The sequence below is a fragment of the Myotis brandtii genome, unplaced genomic scaffold (assembly GCF_000412655.1).
Source record: "Myotis brandtii unplaced genomic scaffold, ASM41265v1 scaffold236, whole genome shotgun sequence".
NCBI classification, from domain to species: domain Eukaryota; kingdom Metazoa; phylum Chordata; class Mammalia; order Chiroptera; family Vespertilionidae; genus Myotis; species Myotis brandtii.
This window is the reverse complement of record NW_005358901.1, coordinates 1599173-1604945: the sequence shown is the minus strand read 5'-3', so window position 1 is coordinate 1604945 and position 5773 is coordinate 1599173.

Here is a 5773-nt window from a genome sequence, read left to right as displayed (position 1 = left end):
TACATCTATCTCTTCCAGATTTTTCAGTGTTTTGCACTCTACCTAGAAGTGGGATTGTTGGGTCAAGTGGTGATTCCATGTTTAATTCTTTGAGGAACAGCCATCCTTTTTTCCATAGCACCTTCCCTACCAGTTGTTCATACGCTTCCAATTTCTCCACATCTTCATCAGAACTTGTTACTGTTGTGTGTGTGTGTGGGGGGGGGGGGTTGCTGTTTTTGTTTTGTGGTAGTAGCCTCAGGTGTGAAGTGGCAGACCTTTTTATTTGATTTTAGAGGAAGGGAGAAGTGAAAAGGAAGGAGGACCTATGTAATACCTTCAACAGTAAAGATTTAAAAAAAGATTTATTTTGCTCTTCCACCCATTTATGAATTCATTGATTGATTCTTATATGTTCTCTGACCAAAGATCTAACCCACAATCTTACCGCTCCAACCAAGTGGGCCACCCAGTCGGGGTCCTAACATTTTGTCACAGAGAAAGCAGAACCCTGTACCTGCTTCAACCATGATCAACTCCTGGCCTATCTTGCTGCATCTCTATTCCTCCCTTGAATTATTTTTAAACATTTTCAAATGTGGAGAAGAGTTGAAGGATTTTATGGTAAAAACTCAATTTAGTTTCTTTGAGCAATATTTTTTACTGTATTACATATTTGGAAATCCATTCTTTCCTCTATGTAGCCATCAATCTGTGTGGCTGCATTTAAAAATAATGTAAAATGTAAGGTTTGGGAGATGAGATAAACCAAAGAACATATATGCATAGCCCATGGACACAGACAATAGGGTAGGGAAGAACGGGGGTAGGGGGGGTTGGGTAGAGGCTGGGAGGAAGGGGAGGAAAATGGGAGATACCTATAATACTATCAACAATAAAAAATATATTTAGAAATAAAATATAATGTGGCCCTAGCCCACTGTGGCTCAGTTGGTTGAGTGTTGTCCCGTGAACTGAAAGGTCTGGTTCGATTCCTGGTCAGGGCACATGCGCAGGTTGCATGTTCAGTCCCAGTTGGGGTGTGTAAGGGGAGGGGTGGGGACAACCAATCAGTGCTCTCACATTGATGTTTCTACCTCTCCTCTCTCTAAAGTCAATAAAAATAATTTTAAAAATAAAATAAAAATGATGTGCCCCTGGCCCTGTAGCTCACTTGGTTAGAGTGTCATCCTGATATGCATGGTCAGGGCACATACAAGAGTAAACCAATGAGTGCATAAATATGTGAAACAAAGCAATGTTTCTCCCTCTCTAAAATCAATAAGTGAAAACTTAAAAAACATTAGGGGCTTAGGGCTTAGGGGCTCTATCAGGTCACTTTCTCCCAAATACATTACTCCAGAAATATTTTAAAGCAAAATGCTAAACATTCATCCATAAACACATGTGTGTCGCTAAGCCAATGATTGCCAGCCATGGGTGATCCTGGGCTGTGTGGGGACATCTGTGATTGTCACGACTGGGGTGCTCTTTACATTGAGTGGCAGGCAGGGAGGCTGCTCCATATCCCACAGTGCCTAGGCCTCCCACAGTGGATGACCCAGCCCAGATGTCCACAGTGCAGGAAGGAGGGGGTACAGCATGGTCTAGGGCAGTGGTCGCCAACCTTTCGAACCTCACGGACTACCAGTGGTCCACGGACCACCGGTTGGTGACACTGGTCTAGAGTGAAGAACAGGTGACTGTCACTGTGTGTCTGGACATCCCCACCCTATTGGTAACAATCCACATGTCACTGCTCTGAGTGACCATGTGTGGATCTGAAACCAGGAAGCCTTGGCCATGGTCCCGCCACCTGTCCCTTGGTGGCCACAGATGTCCACACAGACCTGGAGCACATCCTAAGATGCAACCGTAGCTGAATTCCCTGAGGGAGCTGATCTCTTTGGAAAGATCCCTCGGGCTCCTGAGGGGGCCCACTTGTCAGGGCAGGGTCTGAGCTGGACCTGTAGTCAGGAACTCGACATTCATGCGATCCACTGAGTGGGAGCAGATTCAGGATGGGGGCAGCCGGCCTGGGAGAGTGACCAGGATAGTTGGCTTCCTCTGTCTTCAGTGGTGAAGGGAGTCTTTGGGGACATCTGTGATCAATGCTGGGAAAGCAAAAGGGCTTTGCAGGGGTTAGTGGGTCTGGGGACTGGCTGGACATGGGTGTCTGTGTGGATCCCTCCACTTATAATCTGAAGACTCCCACTCATAACCTGGGGCCCACACCTGTAACCCAGGATCCTTAGCAAAACCTGCAGGTTGGTGAGGATGGAGAATGCGGGACAAGATTTTTCTCAAGGCTATCACAAGTATTTATACTCCTGCCTTGCCCTATGATTATTCCCATTTGTCATAGTTTACCTTCCCAGAGGTCAGGCTGCTTCTTTTAACCCAAAGTATTTTTTAAAATATTTTTTTTATTGATTTCAGAGAGGAAGGGAGAGGGAAAGAGAGAGACACAAACATCAATGAGAGAGAATCATTGACCAACTGCCTCCTGCATGCACCCTATTGAGGATAGAGCCAGTAACCCAGGCATCTGACCAGGAATTGAACCGTGACTTCCTGGTTTATAGGTCAATATTCAACCACTGAGCCACACTGCCCAGGCTCAACCCAAAGCATTATTGCCCACTCTTTAATCTTTGCTTTTTGTGGCAATTCATAAAATAATAGTACATCTCATTACAAATGGCCTAATATTTGATGACAGTACTGTTAATCCCCCTTTAAGAGAAATAGAAGTGGGAAGTGAGAAGCCAAGAAGCCTCAACTGAGGATTTCTGCTGGGAAAAGGGCTGAGGCCAGCAAGAGGGTCCCAGGAGAGGCTGAGAGTAGCTCTACTGAGGTCTCAGGCCCGGGAGGGAGGGAGGGAAACATCGATGTGAGAGAAAGAGACACAATTAGTTGCCTCCCGCTGCCACTGACTGGGTATTAAACCTGCAACCTGGTTATGTGCCCTGACCAGGAATTGAACCCACCACCTTTTGGTGTACGGGACAATGCTCCAACCAACCGAACCACATTGGCTAGGGCAGCTATAGTTAATTTTAATAACATATTTCCTTTAAAATCTAGTGTACAGTTACATTCACAGCATATCTCAATTTGGGCAGTCACATTACAAGAGCTTACTAGTCATGTGTGGCCAGTGGCTGCTGTACTGGACTTCACAGCTCTCATTGCTCAAGACTCAGCCCCAGAGATCCCAGTCTAATGCCAGAGACAAGAAAAATGGGTAAAGAAATGAGGAGGTGGCATCTGAGCAGAGATTTCACCTTCAAGGACCTTCTGCAATGGTCACCTAATATTTCCTAAGTCCCTTCATGTGTTCTGCATATCAAGAGAGGAGTCTGGGCTCTGTGAAGGAGAGTAGGACCTATAGATGCCAAGATTGTCAAAGACACCCCCAGATTCCAAAAAGTTTGGTCATATGCCCTCAAAAAAAAAGAAGTCCTGTCCAGTTTGGCTCAGTGGATAGAGCATTGGCCTGTGGACTCAAGGGTCCCAGGTTCGATTCCGGTCAAGGGCATGTACTTTGATGGTGGGCACATCCCCAGTAGCGGGTGTGCAGGAGGCAGCTGATCGATGTTTCTCTCTCATCTATGTTTCTAACTCTCTATCCCTCTCCCTTCCTCTCTGTAAAAAAATCAATAAAAAATTATTTTTTAAAAAAGTGAAATCATATGGTATTTGTCTTAAAAAAAAATAGAAGTTACATAAAGGAATTGAGTTGGGTAGTGTTCTCTCCTCTTCTATTTTCTGGGAAATATTTTTTTAGAACTGATGTTATTTCTTCCTGAATGTTTGGTTGAAATTCACTAATGAAACCATCTGAGCCTTTTGTGTTGACCCACTGCCAAGGACTCCTTGTAGTTAACTGGGCCCAAATTCATAACCAGTCTACCATCCATTGTTTATAGGGGCCTATTTCTCAAGCACCCTATAAGGAAAAAGCTGCAGACTAGGCTTCCAAGGTAAGTCACCTTTATAAGAGAGCTCCTAGGACCCAAATTTGACCAATAGGACTTAGACTTTCCCTGTCCAATCAGAGCTGCCTAGGTTTATCCTTATTTGCATATTCACTGACAAATTAAGAGTGGCTCTATTCTGACCAATCAAACTAAAGATGTGAAGTCTTTATTTCCATAGAAGTATTTTGTTTCCCTAGGTGATGAGGGAGTATTTTGGGGACAAGTCTTTGTTGAAAGGTTTTTCACTACAGATTTCTTTAATAGATATGACTATGCAGATGATGTATTTCTTCTTGAGGGAGCTTTCATTTTAGTGTCTTTTAAGGGATTGGTGCATTTCAAGTAGGATGTTAAATTTATGGGCATAGAATTGTCCCTAGTATTTAATCTGTTTAATATCGTTAGGGTCTGTGGTGACTGATATGCTTTCTTTCATTCCTGATATTGGTCTTTTTTGGGGGGCTAATCTAGCTAATCTAGTTTTGTAAATTTTTTTGGATCTTTTCAAAGAATAATTTTTTGCTTCATTAATTTCCCTGTTTCCTTGGTTTGTGCTCTGATCTTTTTGATTTCCTTCTCAAAAGGAGTTTGGGGCCTGACTGGTGTGGCACAGTGGTTGAGCATTAACCTATGAATCAGGAGGTCATGGTTCTATGGTTCTATTCCTGGTCAGGTGGTGCAGGAGGCAGCCAATCAATGATTCTCTCTCATCTCTGAAATCAATTAAAAAAGTATTTTTTTTTTAAAAAGGAGTTTGGGCCTATCAGCATGTTTTTATTTGGACTTGCTGGTATGCTGGTGCCCCTTGTGACCCCTCCTCTCCCAAAGCCAAGCTAATCCCCCTCATATGTTTTGTGTGTGTTTTCTTGCTAATCCTCACCCAAGGATAGTTTTTCCATTGATTTTTTTAGAGGGAGGGAGGGAGAAAAACATCAATGTGAGAGAGAAAGCAGGAGCCCTGACCCACGGGGGCAGAGATGGAACCTGCAATCCAGGTAAGTGCCCTTGACTGGGTATCAAACCCTTGATCCTTCCTTGTATAGGCCGACGCTCCAATCACTAAGCCACTTGGGCCAGGCCACCAATATCCCTTTATATGGGTCCTTGGGGAATCTGACATAAATTTAATTTTAAAATAAATTAATTTTAAAAGATTCTGATGGGTGCCAGAAGAAGAGAGAGAGCAAGATATTGAAAACCTATTTGAAGAAATAAATGACAGAAAACTTCCCCTACCTGGTGAAAGAAATAGACTTACAAGTCAGGAAGCCCAGAGAACCCCAAACAAAAGAAATCCAAAGAGGACCACACCAAGACACATCATAATTAAAATGCCAAGAGCAAAAGACAAAGAGAGATTCTTAAAAGCAGCAAGAGAAAGACAGTCAGTTACCTACAAGGGAGTACCCATACGACTGTCAGCTGATTTCTCAACAGAAACTTTGCAGGCCAGAAGGGAGTGGCAAGAAATATTCAAAGTGATGAATGCCAAGAACCTACAACCAAGATTACTTTATCCAGCAAAGCTATCATTCAGAATTGAAGGTCAGATAAAGAGCTTCACAGATAAGAAAAAACTAAAGGAGTTCATCACCACCAAACCAGTATTATATGAAATGCTGAAAGGTATCCTTTAAGAAGAGGAAGAAGAAGAAAAAGGTAAAGATACAAATTATGAACAACAAATACACATCTATCAACAAGTGAATCTAAAAATCAAGTGAATAAATAATCTGATGAACAGAATAAACTGGTGAATATAATAGAATCAGGGGCATAGAAAGGAAGTGGACTGACTATTCTCAGGGGGG